Here is a 12,475-nt window from a genome sequence, read left to right on the forward strand (position 1 = left end):
AGCAGCCCATCCTCAGGGTGGTGGTTATCCAAACAAGACACCATCCCTGTGGTTTTGACCTCTATCAGTATGTTACATTTTAATGGGCCTTGTTTTACTGTAGTAGGACTTGCTCATTTCTAACCCAACTCCATCATTTCAGGGCCTTTATATATCTCTGAGTGAACCAGGTTGTAAAACTCTTTCAAGGCTGTATTTTACTGTGTTTTGTTTAAGAGAAGACGGCCTTCCTTTTTATTGTGTGTCAGACAGCTACAAAAATGAATAGGTCTTGATAGATAGTAACTTCTCTGTTGGCACTCAGGAATTTGTTAGTGGAAGGAACACGGATCCTCTGCTGTTGGTCTCTACATGATGAGGTAGCTCTGTTTTGCAGCATCAGTAAATGATTTATTGATGCGCTACTGCCTCTCAACTGGCTGTTCCTCACATATCGCTACACTTCAATGGTCAGGGCTGGGCTGGCTTAGTCTGGTTCAACTGAACTGTCTCTGCCAAAATCCTTTCTTCAGCTATTGCTTCCCTGTCTTAACTGTACCCAAATACCATTCTCAGCTTGGTGCTAGATCTCGGGCTGTTCGCTGTACTCCCGCTGGTGTACCTGATGCACTGGATTCAGTGGTGGTTTAATCAGTTCTGTGACAAATGCCGTGCATCCTCTTGCCGTGGTGGTGCATAAACCATCACCTCCTGCGCTGCCTTCACCGGTGCCAGGCAGCATCGCTTGGTTCCCATCAGCGAATGGGGCTGGGAGCGGGGGGCGTGGCCTTGGCCGGCCCCGTGCTCTATCCATGGTGCTGAACCCGCCCGGGGCCGCTGCACCTTGGGGCTGGGCTGTGTCTTTGGGACAGCAGCTTCCAAAGGGTTAATTGTAGCGGGGATTGGGAAGAACTGGCCCTTTCGCATTGTGGTACGAGGTACACGGTGGGAAGCATTGACAGAGATGGAGGGGGTTGTACTTTGTCCTTAGAGGTGACTCCATTGTGCCCTGAGGGAAGGAGGAACCCCAGGATTCAGATACTGGTGTTGCTCAGTGCTGTGCCTATGAAACAGGTTTGTTTTGTTTAAGAAAACATAGAGGAGTTCAGCTTTTAGAGTTTCTGGCTGGTGCCTCTCTCACTAGCACTGAAGTAGGGAGAAAACGGGAAGAAAATACGTTTGGGCATGTCTGGGAGCCTCTCCCCAACTGCTTGGAGTGTGAATTTGTGAACTAAATATTTCCACTGAATAACTATTGAGTGTCTGCGTAAGGGAGGGCAAGTGCAGGAGACAGGAAGTGTGGGTCAGTGCCTGCTCAACTGTGGGACCCCACTGCAATGAATGGAAGTATTTGTTAAATTGGTTTGCTATGCTAATTGCTCGCATTAATATTTTGGCAAGTGGGGTGTGTAATTTGAGGCATATTTGAAACCTCCGAGTTATGTTGTGTAGTAGGTTGTTAGATTGTTGTTCTGGTCCTGGGCAGAAATACGTGTAGAAGATGTTCTGCAGTTACAAACGGGTTTTTCTTATTATCAGAATCAGGTGTTTTCTCTCTATTAGGGATTTATGCAAAACTGATAAATAGCAGCAGTGTTGTGCAAGCCAGAGAGAACTGGCACATACATGGGTGAGCTCTTTATTCAGTGTTTTGCCAGCAACCTGGGTAAACAGCAGCTGGTTACTGCAGCAATACAGTGAAGATGGGTAGAGGCAGGCAAAAGAACTCCCATTTTGAGCTTCAGAGATCCCTTCAGTGGAGCAGTGGATGAGCATGGCCAGAGAGGATGAAAAGCTCAAGCCTTGTGAGGTTCCCAACCTTTCAGCTTCATGGTTCCTGAATCCATGAATGTTTAATTAAGAGGTCAAAATGTCCTTTCCCACTGCTCAGTGCTAAGATTGCTCAGCATTGGTAGTGCCAGTCTGGGATGTCCTCTGGTGATAAATACAAGCTGACACAAATTTGTGAAAGAGTTGCAACAAGTTTCAGTTTGTTTGTTTTAATTAAATATTAAAGGATCATTTTAAGATGGTTCAAAGCATCCGAAATCTCTGATGCTACTTTGTACACGTGGCTACAGCACAAGTCCCTTCAGTCCTGCAAACCTTGTGCTGCTTTGTACTCCTGATTGAAGTGACTCCAGCACTCAGGTTTATTCCTTGGTATGTAAAGAGAAATGGTCTGCTCCTAATTAGGAACATCACTTTATAGTTAGGAGCAAGGAGTGTGTCTATACAGTGATAGAGATTAGTCCCTCTAAGTTCCTAAGATCTGAATTACTCTTTGAAGGTGCTTGTCTTCATTGACAAGAAAATGATCAGAGGGCAAATTGCCTGCTAGCTTATATACATTGAGCAAGACCTTTCAGTTGGGTAGGATGGATGTAAAACGTCAGTGTCAGCACTCAAGAGCTGATGTGAGGAGCTTGTTCTAAAAATACTGTTGAGAGTCTGCATTTCTAAACAATAGTGACGGAAACTGGGGCAAATTCCTCAAAACTGTCCCCATGCACTTGTGAGAAGCATCATCTTGGCACAACAGAATCAACCTGCTGATGACCAGAATAAAGAATCAGCTAACAGCAAGATCAGAACTGGACCTTTTAAGCTTCAATTTAAATAATTCCTCCTCAAGCCTAATAGAGTCTCAGTGTCCCTGGAGTAGATATAATGATAGTTTCAATGCCCCGTACCAGGGTTGGCTAATACCCTTTGTTCTCAAGTGCCTCTGGAAATTGTGCTTGCACTGGATCCATTTTCTTCTTGAGAAAGAGCTGCTGCCACCCTCTTTATAATCTCTTTCTTGTATTTTGTCTGACCTTGAATCAGAAAAGCCAAGATCCCTTTATTTCAGAGAAAAAGGAATCCCATCCACAAACCTTACCAGCCTTTACAGGGGATTTTTAGTGGTTTTGGGGATCATTCAGATTGGTAGTATTACAAGGGTAACAGGTACTCATCCTTGCCCTGCATTTCAGCATTTATAGTAGGCACTCACACAGTTATTAAGCTGTCTAGTAGTTATTCAGCTGTTAACAGCTGAAAGGTCTGCCTGACATCAGCCAACTCTGGATAACAGGATGGTCTACACACATCAATATCTTGGCAAATAGGGATGGAGGTTGTTGTGTTTCAGGAAGTTTACTGTCTATGGTGAAGTCTAGTCGTGGGACCAAGTGTAGAAAGGGCAGGAGATTGAACAAAACTAAACAAGCTGAGAGGAGATCTCTCAGTGTGGGAAATCCTCCTCTGCCCAGCAAATATTGTGAAACAACTTTAGCTACTTAAGAAACATAATTAGCAAAACAGACAGAAACTTCTTCAGTCTTAAAGGGTGAAAACATCTCAAGAGAGACTGAGAAGCAGAGAATAATCCTGTGCTCTGTATTAAGTTACATCTTAATCCAGTCTCTTCTGGATCTCTTGCAAGGTGATTTGTGGTGACTCTGAGGATGCAGATATTCATTCATAGTTCTGCCAGCTCTGAATAACAGAGTGACCACAATGCAGGAGGTACTTAAGAGATGGGTTTCCCATTCACATTCATGTGAGTAGCATCACTAAATGTTGTCTTATGTTTAGGTTATGCAAATTCAGTTGTTGATAAGGTTGTAAAAGCTAAGGACATAAGAAACAATTATAATACCTAACTACATCGCACCATAGCCACTAGGGCAGGCTTTTCTTCTTCCTGGGGCAGGTAGTGCTATCCCAGCAGCAGAGCTGATGTTTGTCTGCCTGCTTGTGCTAACACAGCAGAAACTTGCTTTGCTCCTCCTTGGTCATCAGCAGACTCCAAGATCTGATGAATGTCAGGGACATGTATAGTTGGTGCTTGCCCCATTGTACCGGTAGGACCATACACATTCCAGCACAGTTTTAACTCCACTGGCATTGCAAAATCAGTACAAGAAGTCATTGCTGTCTAACATGGCAACCAGGATAGTTTGAAGGGGGAGAGGTAAGAGGTGAATACACACCAAAAGCTGTCCATTACAAACAGGGGTGTGTATGGGATCTGGATGCATTGGTTTTGTTCACTGAACACATTTGCTGAGCAGTTTCCATTAGTCTTTTACTAAATGGTTGGAGCTGGTCTGTGGCGTTAGGAGGGGTGCGTGCTTGCCAGAGGTGCTTGGAGTGATTTGTGATGGTACCATTGTGGGATCTCAATCTAAAATGAGGGGAAAATGTCTGGATTACAGAGAGCTTCTAATAGTGCTGTGAGCTGTGTCCCCTGCAGCCCTGTGCTTGGAGGCAGTGGCTGAAGGAGAGGTCTTTTTGCAGGGGAAGAAAGTGATTAAGTAACCAATTTACCAAAAACCCATACATAAAACCTTGCCTCTCCAAAGCCAATAGTCCTGTTTGTTATGTCAGAAGCAGCAAATAATGGCCATATTTGAGTCATAAAATCCTCTTTTGCTGGTGCATGATAATAGTGTGTTACATGTTCAATTAACCAAACTAATCAAATGCGCTGAGAAGAAATACAATGGAAACAAAGGCCTGATCTATGCTGTTCTTTGTTGGATATAGCAGTTGTTTTTCACATGCTTTCCTAGTAGTCCTTTGAGCAGATTTACCAGTGATACGCTAACAAATCCTTGACCAGTTAAAAAGGCAGGTTTGTTCCTTGAATAAGTTAGAAAGGCTCCCTTAGGACAACTTACAAACATATTAGCCCTACCCTGTCACTGTGAGGTACAATAGTGAGGACCAACTATCTCCATCTTGGCAGTATATTGACCTCGTGTACAGAGAAATTAAGCAAACCAAGCAAGGGCTAAGTCTTGGGTTGGGATTGGGGGGAGGACAGACAATGTCCAAGCACCATGGCATGAATTAAAACTCACTAGGAGACAAATATAGTGCCTAGATCCTCCGCTTCCAAATGCATCAACTTGTAGCTTTGCTCTCCCTATTGAACTACATTCCTTGCTCCCCAGGACATACCCAGAGTCTGAGGTATTTCCATCAAGGCAGTCTCAGCCCAAGTCAGTGGAACATAGTGCTGGCACAGCCAGTTCTGGGAGGCAGAAGACATAAGATGACACATAGAGCCTGAATTAGCTCTCTGGTGTGTAGCAGCTCTAAGATAGTCTTTAAACACAGAAAAACACTGATTTTCTGTGGGCAGAGCTGAGCAGCTTTAGTAGGGAGACACAGGCCTGGTGTTTACCAGCCCCATAGGTAACATCCACCTCAGCCTTAGAAAGAAAGCCACATTGCATCAAGGGAGGGAGATTACTTTGTAATGAGGTGACCAGCTCCCCGCTCTGGGAAGTGAGGTGGTCCAGGAGACAGACTTGTGCAGGTCTGTGAAAGCCCATCTTTGCCATTAGTACATTTGAACACTGAAGGGATCTCCAAAGCTGACTGAGGTGGGAGAACTGATTGTCAGGAGGCTTCTGTTTGTTATGCAGAGAGAAATTTTATGGGTCTGCAAATAGAAAAAGGTTTAAAACCACCGCTCTAGATCAAAAGTGCTTCTCAAGAAGTTGCTTTTTCCTGCCACTAAGTGGCTCCAGATGTTGAAATATTCAACAAAATTGCTTTTCTCCCTTTCCTGTTTTATTTTCTGACACACTGAGTTTCACATAGTCAATCTGCAGCAACGAGACCCCAGTGCTCACCCCCTACTTCAAGCCACCCAAGTGCAACATTAAATATTAACTGAGAGAAGAGCTCAATTTGTAGCTTTGGTCTATTTTGATTTCTCTAAATTGCTTTCTTTTTCCTAAAACACGCGTTTCCTCTACACAGAAGGAACAGGGAAGTTTCTCCGTGTTCCAGGCACGATGAGAGGGGTTGTGCTGTGCTTTGGGAAGTGGAGCTGCTATTCTTTATTTACTTGCAGTGAGGGACAGGGCTCATTGAAATGCTGGTGGCCTACATGAATGCCCCAACTTCTTGCCTTTACTCCATCCCAGTGTCCTGTTGCTGGCATTGTACATCTTTCCTATTCCCTTGGTCCAGGGAGACATGGATGGTGGCAGTACCAAGCCAGCAGTCTAAGATGACTGTTGGGACATGGGACAAAGGCTGCTTGAGTTCCCCTCCTGTGCAAATTCGGGCACAGTGGGAAGAACAGATGGTCACCATGCAGAAAGACTGCTTCCTCTCTAGGGTGCTGGGAAGCACAGTCAGTACAGCTGTAAAGAGGATTATTTGTGCCTGGATGGCTGCATCTCTTTTTGTTGTTTGGAAGTAGATCAAAACTACGTCACCCCCTGCCATAAAATTCATACATGTATGTAAATATGGATCAGATATGGGTATGTTCCTCTGGGTCCTCTGTAATGTCCTACTTGGTCAGTGCTTGAAAGCCTTTTCACTACAGAAAGTCCCTCCAAAAGTCAGATGCTTCATTCCTGCTCCACTGGAGCACAGCTCTCCCAGCTGCCACCAAGTGTGTGTCATTTCATTTCCCCCTCCCCAGATAAAGCTGCACTGAAAGCACCACTTCCATGAACTATTTCTTTACTCAACAACTGGTATTTTTCTCTGGATTTAGGAAATTTGCCCCAGGTTTGTTCTCAATAACTCCAACTTCTTGATTTTCCTCTATAATGGACAGAGATATTTTGGGGGCTTGGCTGTGTGGCCCTGCCACTCTCCATCCACTTCTGCACAGGCATGTTTTACACAGTTGCCTGCAGTGATTTGGGAAGAATGGGCACCAACACACTGCTATGGTCTGCAGATCTGATAGAGAGAAGCACAGCTGTCCTAAAGCCTTTTTGCTAATGGTTTTTCTCCCCATTTGGCTTTTGAATCCAAACAGCCTGTTCCCAGTTGCATTGGGTTTGTTCATTGTGGTGGGTATCAGAGCTGGGAAGTGCTCTCTTGCCCTTTGCAGCCATGGTGAGCTGAACGCGGTAGAGAAAAGAGAAAGGAAGGGGAGTTCCTGGCATTAAATATTTAGCAGCCAAACCCTGGTGTTTTTCCATAGAGCAGATCTTTTCATTTGTTCTGTTTGACTGTGCCTTTAGTATCTGCCAGGCTCTCTGGAGAGCAGCATTAAATGTGTTGCCTGGGGCAAGCTTTGATGGACAAATCTTTCTCTCTTTCTCTGGGCCATTAGAAAGGTCCAAATCTGTGTATCTTCGTGTAAGGCAAGCCTACCCAAAGCTGAAAGAAATGAATCAGACCATTATGGTGTGAATGTGTTTGTTGGCCCTTGTAGCCTTACTCAGAATCATACAGACAAAGCTGGTGAGTCACAGGACAGGCTTGCTGAGGTTGGAGAGCTGTCAGATTGGCATGGCTGGGATGCATGGGCATGGAGCATCCTGGCTGCGGGAGCAGCCTGTGGTTTTCCCCACCCTGCTTTGTAGTCCTGCAGACCCAGAGGCTGTGTGTAAGCCAGGGGCTGCAGGCAGCTGGAAAATGATTCCTGGTAAAGCATTTATAAGGCTGTGTCTATAAATTCATCCATGGGACACTGTTAGGGCAGGATGAGGTCCCTGTGCCAGGGCAATAGATGCTCTTGCTTAGAAGAGGAGGGCATAGCACTGCAGTTTTGGTGGTCCAAGGAAGCTTTGACCTGGGTGGAAGCAGACCTAGGTCTGATCTGTTGCAACTGCCACAGAACAGAAAGCCAGCACAGGTAGTCCACTGCACCCAGGAGATGCCTTAATCCTCTTTTCCTAAGATGCTTTGAGCTGTTTGAGATCCCAAGTGAGTCTTTGCTTGTGAAGTGGGACAAGTCCTGCTTCTTCTTGAAACCAATTAAAATGCACCATTGGATGTGGAGTGGAAGCAGGATTAGCCTGGACAGGTCAAGCAGCTTGGGCTTATGTTTCTTCCCAATAAACTCCATCCTCTGGAGCCCTGCGTCCCAGCTCATCAGCTTGGTTTACTCATTGGGCTGCTTAAGTACGTCCCTGTTGCAAGGGATTTGGACCAGTCAGGGAAACACAGATTCTTCTTTTGTGAGTCTTCTCTTTCAATACAGAAAACCAGAGGGAAGGGGAATTCAATTAAAAAAAAAAAAGAATTCTAGAAAAATGTTTAATTTTAGGTGTTAAGCAATAACAGAAACTTCAAAACATTTGCAGAGAAGTTATTCAGTTGAAAGGCTGTTTTCCTCAATCACAAATACTTCATGTAATTCCAACCAGCTCTCCCTCTGAGGCAGAAAAGAAGCCAGGAGAAATAATATTTTCCAGCTGGAATAATTGTTGTTATTGTTTATTCTGCACTTTCCCAACTCCCTTGGGAACAGCAGAAAAGCTCTAAGGCTGGACTTTCTTCTACACCTTCGAAGTCTGTGCTCCAGGTGTTGAATGGGGCTGGCAGCAAGATGAGATGCTGCTTGCATCCCAGCAGCCCCCAACCATTCACTCTTGCCTATGGCAGGCTGGCAAAGGCATCTTTCAGTGCATCCAAGCACTGAAAGAGGGCTTAGAAAAGATGGAGAAAATAGAGAGAAGGAAGTATAGGTTCTGTCTTCCAGTTTAAGATGAAGCTGTAGATGTCAAGGAGCATAGCTGAATGGTGTAGAAAGGTGGATAGTGAAGCATTGCGGTGCTTTTGCAATTTACTGTCTAGTGGTGAAATCACCAGTCAGCAGGTTTAAAAGAAATCATAAGGAAAACATTATTCTTCCCTGTGTAATGAAACTGTGGAACTCCCAGCTGCTGGATCTAAAATGGAGTGGGAAAAGGAAAGGACAAACTCATGGGAGACATCTCAGTCAGGAGATGCTGATGCTCAAGGGTTCAGGTGCCAGCCCCATCACAAATCCTGCCTTACGCTTGCTGTGTTTCTTATATTTTCCCAAAGTAACTCCTAAGGATCACTGTAGGAAACACTATCATAGGGGAATGGATTTGTATCTTCCCTCGAATGGCATCTCCTGCACTGTTTAATGGAAATCATGCTCCAGGTTAAATCCCAGATTTTAGGAAAGCATTTCTAAACCTTTTCCAGCTATCCCTTGGTGAAGTCAAGGGGTTTATCCTCACAGAAAAGCTTAGGAAAATCCTGTATTCACATGGGGTATTTCTCCCCTTGGGGAACATGGGAATTTCTACACTGAAAACTGCATCACTCCATCCTTGGACCAGACTTTCATCACAGCATCTTGCAGATCCAGAGCTAGAATCAGCTTATGATGAATGTGAGGCCGCCATGTAATTTTTGAAGCATGTGCATTACTATGTTGTTACTTACATGAGTACATGGAGTTATTCAACTTCAAAACATCCCAGAAAGTAGAAACTGTGGCTCTGGATGAAATACTTGACACCAAACTTGACAGGGTTCTTAGAGGAGTTAGCACAGAGGCACTGGCACAGAGTTTGGAGCCCTAATATGCCCCCCTACCTCCCTTTTTTCCCCTCTCTTTTTCTCTGAGATTAAAAAAATGCAAAACAAAACCACAAAATAACCTTAAGAAGTGAGAAAACAAAAGAATTTTGGCTGGGTAAAAAAGTATGTATTTGTGCCAAGCCCTTTCCCAAATGATCTCTGCAGGGGATGCTGAAGCTGGTTCATCACTGCAGGATGGTGAGTGAGCCTTTCTTTTGGAAGGGACATACATAGGAGATGCATATTTTTCTGTTCCTTAAATCTAAACAGCCATTGATGTAGAGCTAACTTGTCAGCTCATGGTGTTCCTGAAGGGAAAAGCCATGGGGCTGGCCATCAGCTCCTGAGTTTCTGTTGCCCCATCCAGCCAGGCAGAGCCATGTGGTTCTGCCCTGGGAGGAGAAAGGGGTGAGATGTCCTGTACATAGGAAAAGGGTGATGTTGGGGCTTTCTGCATCCAGTTTATGTCCCAGCCTTGTGGTCGCTCACACCTAACCCCCTCTGAGTTGGAGTACAAGAGTCTTCCACCAGTTGCAGGCCTCTCTTGCTGCATTCAAGGCAAACAGCCTGTGCTGGGGAAGGATGCGCACCATCACAGGACAGGCAGATACGGTGTGCATTTTGTGCTGAGCACATCAGGCATGCATGGGATTTATGGAGACAGGACCATGCAGTTGGGGAAAGGGGACTGGTGTGTGGTAGGTGAGAAGGGTTACACAAGGATTCTTACATTGAGGTTCCCCTTCCTTCCATGCGCCTTTGTGCATTGGGGCTACCTCTACACAATGAGCCACCTCTGTGTTGTTAGTGTGTGGATTCATCTGTAGCAGTTCTGTGCCTTTTAACGGGTAAAGAAAAAAGTATGAAACATTAAAGCTTCTTTTCCCACCTTGAAACCTGAACCAACCTGCCTGCTCCGAACCAGAGAGGCGTGCATTGCGAATATCTAGGGGGGAAAGGCTGTTTCTGCTTGACGTTTCGCCTCCAGAGTTTGGGAATTGAGCTTGTGCCACTAAAAGCAGGGAGTCTGCCCATTCAGTTCCATGGGAGCTGGTTCAGGCCCTGAGCCTCCTGATGATGGGAGGGAGTGGGTGAATCTCTTGCAAAAACATCTTTGCTCTGACCTGTTTAGAGGGTGTCTGGGTACAGGGGAATTAGTAACATGGAATTTGCAGCACTTGGACTGAAGAACCTTTCCTCTTTGTGCAGTATTTCCTTATAACTACAGTCTTCTTTTTTATAGAGTTTTTTAGGATAGACTTTGCTAGATTCTCATTGCTTATCCAAAGAATGGACAAAAAAACCCCAAGTTATTAATGAAATGTTAGTTTGAATACCTCAGACTTAGTTAGGCATTGATTTTACAAGTGTTTCTTAAAATACAGACATGCAGCTGACAGAGGGGAGGTTTAGGTTAGACATTAGGAAGAAGTACTTCCCTGTGGTCAGGCCCTGGCACAGGTTGCCTGGAGAAGCTGTGGCTGCTTCATCCCAGGTCAGGGCTTGGAGCAAGCTGCTCTGGTGGAAGGTGCCCTTTCCCGTGGTAATGGGTTGGAACTGGATGAGCTTTAAGGTCCCTTCAACCAAAACCAGTCTGGGGTTCTGTGATAGAAGCAATCCTTCTGGGTCTCTAGGGCAGAAAACAATGAGCTTTGCAAGGTTGCTGACCCAGGAGGCTTGTGAGTGCGAGAGCTCTGGGGCTGTTTTCCCAGCGCTGTAGGAGCTAATCTTGATGGAGATAGTTAATCTCAGCGATCTCCCTGGGGTGGAACAGCATGTGCTTCCCACAGAGTGGGGAGCTGATGGTAGAGACTGGTTCATAAGGAGATGATAACCCTTCCTGGAATTCCAGCATTTCTGTTCTGCCCTGCTTCCCTGGCTTTACATTCCGCTTCCTGCCCAATGGTATGCTTGGATGGGGAGGGAAGCAGGGAATGCCTCTTGGGCTCAGCCTCTACCCAGACCCCAGGGATGAGCCCCCCAAAGCCTGGTCCAAGGCAGCCGCATCCTTGCTGCTCTCTGCTTTTCCAACTGGAAACCCTGACAAGCTGGGGAAGGAGGGGCTGGGAGAAGGGGGGGACCGCGGGGCGTCCCCGGCAGAGGGCACTCGGAGCCCGGCCAGCGCTCACCAGCACCGCTGAGCCTGGCCGGGGCGAGCACAGGGCTCCTTGCGCCTCCGTAACTGGAGGGGGTGGGGGGGGGGGGACCGGAGGCACAGAGCAGACCGGGAGGGCGCTGGGAAGCGGTCAGCACACGCAGGAACACGCGGGGAATGCTGCTTTAATCACGCAGAGATAGATGCGGATGCAAGCAGTTACCGAGCAAACCCTTCCAGCCAGTGACTTGCCTTTTCTTCTTTGTGCTGTTGTACTAAATACCGAGGGGTATCAGTCTAAATTCCCAGCTGGTTATCCTCAGGAAGGAGGATGTTTATGCAGAATTCCTCCCAATATACTCACTATCATAATCAGGCTGAACTCAACCCTTTGTTATGTTTGCTGCTCCCTGGCTACTTTAAGTGCTGGGAGGTACCTTGAGAATCTGTGTGCTCAAAAGCAGAGCACAGACCTGAGGCAATAACTGGCAATACCCACAAGAAGAAATATGTGGTCACCAAGTATTTTAAGCCATGCAGAGGGACTGGCTTGGGTTCACCTCTTTGCAAGCAAAAGCTGCTTTTTGTTTGTTAGTTTTCACTCCAGCTTTCTGCTCCTAGCCTCTCTCCATATTCTAGCTGCTGAGTTTATGTGGGTTTGGCAACCAAATACAATTCCACTCCACTTGGAGCCTTAAATCTCCCAATCCCCTCTTTATTCCAGTGCAGTAGTGGTAGTTGCAACTGATGTGTGAGGAGTTGGGATAGGCTTTTCTTTTTGAGGGGTGGAAAAATCACTGATGACCCCTAGGCAGCCAGTCACTGCTTCTACCTCCAGAGCATCCTCTGTGCTTCCAGCAGGAGCTAAGGAAGCCACAGCCATGCTACAAGCATCAGGATCCCTTAGCTTCATCCAGCATATCAGCCTGGGATGCTGGATATGCTTTATGCTTCTTCCATCAGCTGTAAGCTTATGGTAAAAGCTAGTATGAGCTAAACCAGGCCTGGGGATAGGGTAGGAGGGAAACCCCCTTCCCTGGTATCAGTTTGCCCAATGGCTGGAGCCCTGCACTGTGGCTGGTCCCC

The sequence above is a fragment of the Melopsittacus undulatus genome, chromosome 11 (genome assembly GCF_012275295.1).
Source record: "Melopsittacus undulatus isolate bMelUnd1 chromosome 11, bMelUnd1.mat.Z, whole genome shotgun sequence".
Taxonomy (NCBI): domain Eukaryota; kingdom Metazoa; phylum Chordata; class Aves; order Psittaciformes; family Psittaculidae; genus Melopsittacus; species Melopsittacus undulatus.